Raw genomic sequence first — 12,253 nt, forward strand, 5'->3', positions numbered from 1 at the left:
CTTTTCACTTAAGAAGTAGTTTCAAAATCTAAAGCACGGTTTAGGTAACAGGTGTGCAATGCGCGCTGCGTTATGTGTTCCTGTATGAAGTGACTGGAGCAGACTGCTGCAGGTCTGTGCGCGTTTTTCTACTCCCGCGCTGCGTAACCGCGAACTTCACGGTGCGCGCTTCCACTAAAATCGCAATATCTCGAGAACTATTATAGACACCATAAAATTTTTTTTTTTTTCAAATTAAAGGTTAAATCATAAGGAATCGTTACGTGTATAACAGAAAATCTAAAAAACTGGCCAAATCAACTAAAAATTGATTCAAACAAATTTGTTGACTTTTTTTTGGTCAAAATTTCGAAATTTTTTTTTTAACATAATACTAATTTAAACTACTTATTTGTTTCTATATTGTCTGTAAATTGCATTGAAATCCATCCAACGGTTCAAGAAATATTGATTTTTGAAAAAAACACGGTCCCGATTTTCAACATGGCGTAGATGACTCAATTTTGAAAATTTTTCAAAATCCTTTTAGGTTCGAATGTATCTTACCTAGAACTAATATTTCCCAAAGTTTCAAAGAAATCGAAAGGCCACTTGCAAATCTCATATTTTCTGACGGAGTCTTACCCAGCTGTAAAAACTGGTACTAATTCTCACGCGTCTCTAGTAGGTTTTTCAGAGGTTTTTGTTGTATCGTGAGGGATACCCATTTTGGCTGCATGTTCTCCGATAGACCAAAAGCCAGTTATGACTGCCGTTAGTCTCCAGGCGTCCCGTCGTTTCATGTTTATTAATGTCAACGATTGCTTGAGGTTGTAGGTGGGCCATAACGTTCTGCTGATTTTGCATTTCGTCTGGTCTCTCCATCAACAATCTGCAATTCGAAGGTATTTTAGGGAAATTGCATTCTTGACCGCACCTAGTGGAGTGAATACTGGTACTGCAAAAGCGCTATTCATGGCAGATCCCGCTCTTGCCAGTTCATCAGCTTTTTCATTACCTTCTATGTTCCGGTGTCCCGGACCCAAATCAAGGTTACTCTATGGTTTTCACTCAAGTTGGTGAGGCTATTCCTACTTTGCTCCACCACTTTAGAGGTTGTTATAGTCGCGTCCAGCGCCTGAATTGCGGCTTGGCTATCCGAAAGAATAGCGATATTGCCATTAACAGAGAAATCTGCGATTAGTAACCTACAGGCTTCCCCAATTGCTAGTACTTCCGCTTGGAAGACGCTGCTGGTATTGGGGAGACGCACAGATTTTTCAATTCCAAGTCTATGAGAATATATACCAGCTCCAACACCACAGTCCATTTTACTGCCATCTGTATAGACTGTGGTATCCAAGTTGTTTAGAGAGAATCCCTTATTCCATTCTTTTTTAGATGGAAATAGTGTGGCAAAATTCCTATTGAACGTTACCATCGGGACGATGTAGTCAGTCCTCACCGAGGTTAACTGAGTTTGTCGCAATAATAGACTAGCGTGACCATAAGTTTTCTTTTCCAGCGACCCGTTTCATTTAACCTAAATGCACTCATGGTTGCCGTCTTCTTTATATGTAGGTCTATTGGAATAACGTGTGTCAGTGCATTGAGAGCCTCTCTAGGACATGATCTGATTGCACCGACCGTTATTGCACAGGCTGATCTTTGTATTCTGCCGAGTAATTTGGTATTGTACTCTCTCCCTAGAGCTTTCCACCAAACTACCGAACCATACGATAAAATGGGTCGCATAACCGCCTTATACAGCCATAATGTATGCTTAGGTTGAAGACCCCAACTTCTTCCAAGCATACGTTTACAGGCATATAAAGCAATTTCTGCTTTCCTTACCCGTTCTTCGACGTTGAACTTCCAGCTAAGTTTGGAGTCCAAAATTACCCCTAAGTACTTTGCACTGGTTGATAAAGCCAGAGTTTGTCCGTTGATATGTATCGGTACTTTCACAAGTCATTCGAACATCATTACACAATTCATTATCAAAAATCATTTCAAGCGATATTTACAAAATTAATTTCTCTATGACAGCACCGCGCCGCTTACCAGCAGCATACTGTAAATTGTATAGTATGTTTAAATTCTCTGCACGCTTTCGTGGTCCTTTCGCTTTGCCTATTCTAGCGTTGTATGCACGGCTGTGATGAAATTGTTGCATAAACTATGTGAAAAGTTATTTTTTATCATAAGCTCGTTGACTGTGATGGATTCAATTAAATGCACAAAGGTCCACGAGTATACCACTTTGACTCAAACGCCTCATGTATAAAGGAATTCTACGTATTCTGCACTAGAACCTATTTAAAATGTATGTGTTATATTCGATATTTCTATTTTTCTAGAGTTGCTTTTAACGATAAATTAAATAAAACTTACCATTACCCCCAGCTTTCGGCTTATTCTTGGTTACTTACTGCAGACAGTAGCATTAAATATTATCTTCTAATATTGGTCACCCTTGGCATGTACTGGTGAGCCTCCGAGCACATTTACGCCAAGAAAAATCTTTTCATAAAAACTACTTGCCGCTATCAGATGAACTTAAAAGTTCCAAATGATAATAAAATAAAAGTTTTTATTTTATTTTTCTTAAAATGCATATCTGCTACAAGATTACAAAATTATGACAATTCAAAACATGCCTTTGAGTTTTAAAAATTGTTAATGGTGAAATATTTCAATTTAATATGGAAAACAACAACTTAAGAAATATAACTGTTCAAAAAATTGTACCCAAGTCCTTAGCGAGTAGCAAAAATGATGACTCATTTTCATTGAGCTTTACTACTATAAATTTTCAGTATAGCGCCCGTTTGAATAGGTGGTCTCATCAATTGCAATACAAATATTTTATTATATTAATTTTTTTATTTATTTTCAATTATTCGTATTTGTATAAATATTGTTTTACTTTTTTTTGTGAACTCGTCAAATTTACAAATTTATATTTAAACTCACCTAAAACTAAACAAAAACATGTCTATTTTATACTTAAAGTCTAACCTGCCCACTGACTAATTTTAAATTTGTTCTCCTCATACTTTCTGTTGTTTGCTCGTGGTCGTCATGAAGGTACGCTGAGTGTACTTCTCCAAAAAACTTCTGAATGTTGCATTTGGCAACGCAGGCCAAGGGACATTTACAGTAACTATTGCCTGGCATAACTCCAAATTAAAGTTCTCAGGTGTTGACTCATGATTTCGCTGATTAAGGCGTTTGACTTCCTTGTGAAATTTTATTGTTACGTGCTGCACCGTGCTGCGATTTTCTCGAGCATCCAATCAGCGTTGTATGAGGTGACGCAAATGTAATCACCCTTTCGGCAGATTTATAATTTTTACAAATGACGTAATGCTAAAACATATTTGCCACTTGTGAACTGGACAGCTCTAGTATAAAAATAAACACGCAATGGAATGCGTAAAGGTCAAAATAAAGATTTCCATGACTCAAAATCATTTTTTTACTTAGTAAAAAAAGTTATTCAAAAACAAATTGAGATGCTTAATAGTTTACTGTATATGAGTTGATTAAAAAGCAGTATTGAAGTGCGAGTAATACATTTTCAAAAAACTATAACAGAGTAAGCCGAAAGTACTTTTTGACAAGGTTAGGTTTAGGTTAGGTTTGGAAGCCGCATCGCATATCGAGACAACGATGCCACTTAGACCACGAAATGAGTCCGTTGTGAGCCGCAGGGGCTGGGCTATATTTCCCTTTCCATATTAAACCATTCTGAACTTTTAACAAAGCGTAAAGGTTGTTGATACCTAAAGTGTATAGATTATCTAAATGGTTTTCCAATAACAGCTTCAAAAGTGATATCTTCAAAAGTGACATCTACCGAAATAGCGGCCTATTCAAAATAACACGAATTATTAAAATTCACTATAAAAATTGTGAAAATTTGGCAGAGACGCTTTGTAAAACTCGAACATTTTTAGCTCATCGTGAAGCACCTTGTCGGACCGTAATACAGAAATTGTTGAAAAAATTCGAGTTGTTGGGACAAGTAAGTGATATGAAGAATATAACCCGTGCACGTCGCTCAAGAACAGCCGAAAATATTGCTGTTGTAACCAAAAGTGTTGAAGAAAACCCAGGTTTGTCCATTGCTCGTCGTTCTTTGGAATTAGGTATTCCACATACGTCATTGCACCGTATTTTGCATAAAGATTTGGGTCTTAAGGCTTATAAAGTCCAGAACTCTAGTCGGCCGTGTCTTTGCTGATTGGGTCGTTGAAGTGCATGAAAATGATCCGGAATTCCATCGAAAAATCATCTTGAGTGATGAGGCCCATTTCCACCTCGGTGGCTTCGTCAACAAGCAAAATTGTCAGATCTGGGGCTCAGAAAATCCAAGAGTTATTGTTAAAAAGCCTCTCTATGCTCAACGTGTGACTGTTTGATGCGGTTTATGGTCCGGCGGGGTCATTGGACCTTACTTTTTCGAAAATGAAGCTGGAGCAACAGTTGCGGTGAATGGATCGCGCTATCGCGAGATGACTAACGATTTTTTGGCAGGAATTGGATGGTATTTGATTTGATTGATTATTTTCAATAAGACGGCGCTAGGTGCCACACAAGCAACGAAACCATTGACTGAATATCAAAATAGCACTTCTTATTAGAAAACCCTTTATATTCGTTAAGAAGAAGGACCTTACATATCGGTTCCTACTTCTGGCTAGAGCTGGGCATGTGCAAAAAAGGTGTTGAATTGTTTCCATTGTTTCATTTCTGCAGCTATAACAGAAAACATGCATGTAAACGCCTAATCCCCTTGCATGATTTCCTATGAGACAACATCTTATAAGGGTCCCAACTTTTTGACAAAAAAACATAGTGTCCTGGAGTCGATATACCCATCGCTTTGTCCCGTTTTCAATTTATATTTTACAACTAGTTTTTTTAATAAGGTTTTTTAAAAATAAACTAAAATTTCATTTTTCTTTTAATGAGTCTTATTAATAATTAAATAAAGCTTATTACTACCGTGAAACAATTTTTTTCCACGCTAAATTAATTATATACAAAAAACGAAATCTTTTGGAAAATAATGCATTAATTATATGAAATTATTTTCAAACTTGTTGCCCACTTTTTCACTTGATTGAATTCCCACTGATCTGTAAAATAATTTTACTAAGCCACTTTTAAGCTGTTAATATGAGTACCATCCGAATCGAATTAAAATATTTTCAACTAATAGTTGTAAATTTTGACCGACAACAAAAAGCATACTCAAGAAAATTGAAAAGTCTCGTTGCTTTTACATTATATGTATATACATATATATATATATATAATTGGCGCGTACACCCTTTTTGGGTGTTTGGCCGAGCTCCTCCTCCTATTTGTGGTGTGCGTCTTGATGTTGTTCCACAAATGGAGGGACCTACAGTTTCAAACCGACTCCGAACGGCAGATATTTTTATGAGGAGCTTTTTCATGGCAGAAATACACTCGGAGGTTTGCCATTGCCTGCCGAGGGGCGACCGCTATTAGAAAAATGTTTTTCTTAATTTTGGTGTTTCACCTAGATTCGAACCGACGTTCTCTCTGTGAATTGCGAATGGTAGTCACGCACCAATCCATTCGGCTACGGCGGCAGCTTTTACATTATAGTTCAATATAATATCGTACACAGTATTCAATCAAAATCAGTTTAAATGAATAATGATTCATTTATAAGAAATATGAAATATGCAAAACATAATAGGACCTGGAACGAAATCAGACATTTAGCGGTTTATAGAAATTGGAGGTGAACCTTTGTTTCCGCCCTATGCTCCCACTAGAAGTACAGATAGGTGCAGAAAGATGTGTTCTTTAGTAGTTCCAAATTGTTCTTGAGAATGTCACCTAAGAATATATATTATCAAGGAATAAAAACAAGTACCAAATTAATTCATATTTTTCCCATAATTTGTTTCTGCCTAGGTCCTATTTTCCCTTTTGTTAACAAAAATATGCCACATGTTCCAGAGCTGCTACTGGCGTTCCTGTAGGAAACGTATAATAAGCAAAATACCGATCTCGTTGGAAGCACACGAGCTTAGCTTTTAGTCTTAGCTTTAGAACTATGATAATTTGTAGAGTTGGTTGTAAGAGATACGAATAAATACCGGCCTCGTCCGGTACCATTTCTTTGTATACCCCCGTAACCGGGTTGTTTAACTTATAGTTTGTTTGATGCTGTGAATGGTAAAATCTATAAGTTTTTGATGGCTTTATTGAATGGTTCACATGGATGATTTTTATTGAATGGTTTTCATGACTAAAATACAATTAAAATAGTTCCATTTAACGTTATCATTCCTTTGAAAAAATGCATTACACACGCTCCCACCTTTGAGTATTGTATTTCATCATTTCAAGCTTTAGCTCTGAGGTAAACATTTAATGAAGTTAAGCCCATGATCACAGTTTTAACTTCTCTACCACGGCGTGTGCATTACACAATACTTTAAAATAAAAGAAACTAATAAAAAAATATTCAACATATCGCGACAACAAACACCAACCCTATACATGATTGTACTACTTAGTACCTTTTCAAAAATGTAATGCTCAATAGCAAAATAAAGTAAATAATGAACTTACGTTTGGAGTTTCACAACTACAAAGTGATAGCTTTACACTTTTACAGACATATAAGTAAAGATATAAAAACGATAAATTCAATAATTGGGAAATGCTGAGCATCCTACGGTGATTATTTACAATTTTGAAACGTCGACCAATCGTCTTTCGCTGCATTCGGACAACTTTTCTAAAAGTTGAACGCACAAGAAACCACATTTTTTTATCTACTATATACGAGTATCCTTATATTATACTAAATACCAATTTAAAAAGTTCACTTAATGATATTAAATATTTAGTAAATGAATGAATGTTATCCAACATTAAATATGATTGCTCTATCGTAAAACCATCTTCAGTGCAAGGAGAGAGAGATAGAGAGAGAGAGAGAGGAAATACTTTCTTATTTCTCCTTCTCGAGCTCCCCTTTTGGACTTCCAACCGTACTTGCAAATTTAAGTACGCTCCTATGTATACGCTCGTACGTGGTGATGTATAAATTTAGTAAAAAAAACTCATGCGATTGCTGAAAGTGTATTAGTGTACGAGTATGTAAGTGCGGATTTTTATTGCCATCGTCGAGTGCATAAAACCAATTTATGTACCTTTATGTACAAGACTTCCCACCGCAATGCGCATTCTTTATTCCTTCTATGTGAAATTAATAGCTAATATTTTTAAGCAAATAGCTTTGGTTAGCGATATGCTGTACAAACAAATATAAGCATATATATGAAGTCATAAATGCCTTTTAGCGGAATTGAAATTTTAAAGCTTAAATTCCCATATAGGCTAAAAACTCATGTGGCTTAGAAATAAAGCGTTTTTCAGTAAGAGCGTCTCAACTTTTGAACTTTTTTGAATAAAACACAAACGGTTTGACTTTTTTAACTAATTTTTTTTCACTTAAGTATGAAATTCGATTTCTTTTGCATGACCACCGCGTGCACGTTTTACGAAGTCCAATCGTTGAACCCAATTTTCAACCACTCTTTTGCATAAATCGACCGAAATTCCAGCAATTTCGCGTTCAATATTGGCTCTGAGCTCACAAATCGTCGCCGGCTTGTTTCTGTAGACCAATGACTTCACATAACCTCAAAGAAAATAGTCTAGAGGCGTCAAATCACACGAGCGCGGCGGCCATTCGACCGATACATTTCTGGAAATAATGCGCTCATCGAACTTACTCTTCAACAAATCAATTGTAGCGTGTGCTGTGTGGCTTGTAGCCCCGTCCTGTTGAAACCACATGTCGTCTAAGTCCATACCATTCAATTGCGGCCAAAAATAATCGTTTATCATGTCGCGGTATCGATTTCCATTCACAGTAACGTGGCGATCGTTCTCGTCAACGAAAAAATATGGGCCAATTACGCCGCACCAAACAGTGATTTTTTCGGGATACAACGGTGCCTCATGAATCACGTGTGGATTGCTTTCTGCCCAGTAACGCATATTTTGCTTGTTGACAAAGCCATTGAGCCAAAAGTGAGCTTCATCACTGAAGATGATTTTTTGGATTTTTTTGCTCAACAGAACGATTATTTTCATAAAAAATTTGCACGATTTGCAATCGTTGCTCAAGTGAGTAGCGTTCCAAGATGAAATGTATGCTAATGAAGTTTACAAATGATAAGCGAAACATAAAAAATATTGCGTCGTTCGCCCTCCCTATCGGAAAAAAGTAGAAGCGCACCTATTGAAAAACGCCTTATTTGCTTGTCGATTTTATATTCTTGTTATGTTTGTAAACGTTTCACCCAGATATGTTGGCATTATCAGCCTTTTGATAATTTTAGTTTGCTTTTTAATTAGTAGTTATAAAGGTTGCATGCATTTTCATGTTCTTTAGGATTCTCTAAGAAAAAAAGAAATAAAGAAAAAATCTGAATTTTTGGTCAAAAGCAAAACTGTAATCATGCTTTAACCACCGCATTCACAGAGTGACTTTTCCTTACCCCTAAAACTGCAAATACCCATGACAAAACTGGCATTCACTTTCCGATTGAGGAAGTAAAGCCCGCTGAAAGAACTCAAGACACTACCAAAAGCCGCATATCGGAAGTGCTTCGAGGAATAGAAAAATCGCTGGCACAAGTTTTTTAGACAAGTATGTAGATGGAGAATGAAAATAAATTTTGGTGAATAAAAAGATAAAAAGTTACTGAGAAACCAGATAGGCGTATTCGTGTATTCCGCCCAAATGAAGGGACCTACAGTTTTATGCCGACACAGAACGGTACTACGTCTCTTTAGGTATATGTATATATTTATAATTCATTTACCAAGTTCATGTGAAGGTTTATATCTTCCTGCAAAATTTCAGATCTATGTGCGGCGCCACGGCTCCTTTAGTAAGCACAATTTTGTATACCTTATCAATACAATACAGATTATTATTTTTCAAGTAAACACCGGCATATTTTAGTAAGTAATCAAGATTTTTGTGCATTTTATATGGAAGGAGTAAATGGTCATGGAAAGGACGTTCTTGATTGGCGCGATAGCCGCTTATGTAATTTTGGCCGAGTTTAACAAAACACGCTAGTCATTATTTCTCATGCTAGCCGGCGCCAATTGGGCCCACCAAGTGAAACCAAGTCCTTCTCCATCTGATCTTTCCAGCATATAAAGGCCTTCTTCCTCCTCTGCTACCACCAGGTGGTATCGCACTGAATACTTTCAGAGCCGGAAAGGATTACGTAGTCGATATTCAATGGTAGCAATACTGTTATGTACTCCTACGATTTGAAAGCATATAAACATAATTGTTAGATTTTTTATTAAGAGAAGCCTTAAGCAGCATTCGATTGTTCGCTTTCCCCGAGAGACAACCCCTTCAGAAAATCACGGCTTTTGTTCTATAATATGATACTGGCAGGTTTTACTATCACTTAACATCAGCAGCTACCAGGAATTAAATATATGTTTCACTTCCTTACATATTTGCTGATAAGTTAACAGGATCTAGTTTTAACGAATACATTTTTTTTTCTTCATACATACATATTATATTAAAAGTAATAAAAAACAGAAATTCAAACAGGTTTATAAAAAAGCAATACAACTGTTTTTCTTCTCTTTTTCAGATTGGTGATGAAAATGTTGCATTACGTACAGGAAATGATTGCAAAATATTGATATTCCCAGAAGCAATATAAAGCTAAAAAAATTCAAGAAAAAAGTTTTTAAAGTATTCACATACCAACGCTTTGTGATTGTTAAAATAAAATAACTTAAACTGTCCAATAACACAGAGTAAGCCCGATAGAACGCAGCCACTCTCATAAAAAAAGTTGTTGTGCGAAAATATATTCATAGCCTATAAATAAGCTTACAAAAATATTTGCTTCCCTTTTCAGCTGAGAGAAGTGATGAGAAATAATAATAAAAAATATGCAAATTACACAAAATATACAGAAAGTAATAATTCCTAAGGCAAAGGGATGCAAACAAGGTCAATAAAAAAGAATTTTTATTGCGAAATTTTTTCAGTGCGTGCGTGAATAAATAAGTGAAGAATTATAAATGATTGAGAAACGTTAATATTGTCCGAAACTTAGGGACTTAAATAATCACAAATTCCAAGAATTAGCTACAACTTATAGATTGCAATCACCAGCTAAGCGCAACTGTTTGTTTAACTGAAAGGTAAGTTAAAGGAGATACATAGATAAGTTCACCTACAAGTATTTTCATTTCATTACGCATTAAAGCGCAAGATAGCAAATTTACCTCTTGACTAACATTTATCACATATCGACAACAACCTTCAACCCCATTAAATAACAAAAAATTAAAAATGTATTGTATAAAATACATAAAAAGGAAAAATACGGTCAACAACATAATTGAGCACAGACTGCAGTCAGAAGTCAATATCCGGCGCGAGAAAACACAAACTTTCGTCGAACGTACATATATATGTATGTACATTTGAATGTATTTGTTGCTCTACTGTGTGCAATGTATTACATGCCGATATGGTAATATTAGCTGGCAGCAGTAAAGTTGGCGAAGAAATAGTGTCAGCAGAATAATTGGCAACCGACAACAGATAACCGTAGACCGTCTTAAATGATCATAGTGTCAGTATGGATTTTGTATTGCGCCAAATATACAATTCTGCCGCAGCCACTAAAAATCAGTTTCTAAGTATTTTATTTACTGTCAGAGTTGCCAAACCGAATTCACTATTGTCACTTCAAATGTTAGGAGAAAAGGAGTTAATATTCTTTATTCGATTATTATTCGATAATATTCGATTGGTTTATCGACAATTGCGGGCCGTTGGGACAAATATTCACCCACAAATGTTTCAATGCGCTCACATAATTATCTTTATTTACTGCTTGGAGTGGAGCCCTCGAAGTGGGCAAAATAATGGAAAGGAAACAAACATGTTGCCAAAGAAAGAAAAGATGCTGCCTATAGAGCCACGCTGCGATCGGGCGCAACGCGAGCCATGTGGGAACGCTACAGAGAGCTAAGAAAGTAAGAGAGACGTATTATCCGAAAGAGGAAACAAGAGGCCGAAATACGTGAGTGCGAGGAGCTTTAAATGCTGGCCAATAGGAACAACGCCCGAAAATTCTACCACAAAGATCGACGGCTTACAGAAGGTTTTAAGACCGAGGCGTTTTCCTGTAAGAACAAAGACGGCGATCTGGTGACTGACATCCAGAGCATGCTTAAATTATGGACGGAACACTTCTCGAACCGGACAATCAGTGATAGCTGCGCATGTCACAGAGAATGTGAAGATCCCGATACCTCAATCGCCGACGACGGAATTGTCGTTCCGTTACCCGACCATGACGGCGTGAGAATAGCGATAACGCAGCTAAAGAACAACAAAGAAGGGCGATCCTGAAATCTGTGTCAATCTCCGCGGGATTAGTCTTCTAAATATCGCCTATAAGGTTCTAGCCGCGATGTCTGAATTTGGTATCCCCACAAAACTAATACGGCTTTGCAAAATGACGTTGCTCAACACCAGCAGCGCCGTCAGAAATAGGAAGGACCTCTCCGAGCCGTTTCATATCAAACGAGGTTTCAGACAGGGTGACCCGCTGCCATGTGACGTCTTTAACCTAATGTTGGAGAGCATCGTACGAGTCGCGGAACTTAATCGCTCAGGCACAATATTTTATAAGAGCGTATAATTGTTGGCGAATGCCGATGATATTGACATCAACAACCGCGCTGTTCTGCCTTTTCCAAACTGGTGAACGAGGGTAAAACGAAGTACCTCCTGTTTTCAAACAAACAGTCGCATCGGCACCCACGTCACTGTTGACAGTTATAATTTCGAGGTTGTAAAGGGCTTCGTTTATTTAGGAACCAGCATTAACACCGATAACAATGTCAGCCTTGAAATCCAACGTAGAATCTCTCTTGCCACCAAGTGCTACTTTGGACTAAATTGGCAACTGAGCAGTAAAGTCCTCTCACGACGAACAAAACTAACACTCTACAAGGCTCTCGTCATGCCCGTCCTAACGTATGACGCAGAAGCTTGAACCATGACAACATCCGATGAAGCGACGCTTGGAGTGTTTGAGAGAAAGATTCTGCGTAAGATTTTTGGACATAGCGCAGGGAATAAAGATCCAGTGGCTACGTTGGCTCGGTCATGTCGTCCGAATGGATACAAAAGCTCCAG

General features: G+C 37.1%; 1 long non-coding RNA gene across 1 annotated transcript in view; it reads left to right on the plus strand.

Moving 5' to 3' along the window:
• Positions 1–10,233, plus strand: part of LOC128859968 (uncharacterized) — a 64,055-nt gene extending 53,822 nt beyond the window's left edge. Inside the window, exon 3 of the long non-coding RNA XR_008454205.1 lies at positions 9,678–10,233. This is a non-coding gene — a long non-coding RNA (uncharacterized LOC128859968). The remainder of the gene's footprint in view (positions 1–9,677) is intronic.
• The last annotated feature ends 2,020 nt before the right edge of the window (positions 10,234–12,253 follow it).

This window comes from Anastrepha ludens, chromosome 4 (assembly GCF_028408465.1).
Source record: "Anastrepha ludens isolate Willacy chromosome 4, idAnaLude1.1, whole genome shotgun sequence".
In the NCBI taxonomy this organism is placed as follows: domain Eukaryota; kingdom Metazoa; phylum Arthropoda; class Insecta; order Diptera; family Tephritidae; genus Anastrepha; species Anastrepha ludens.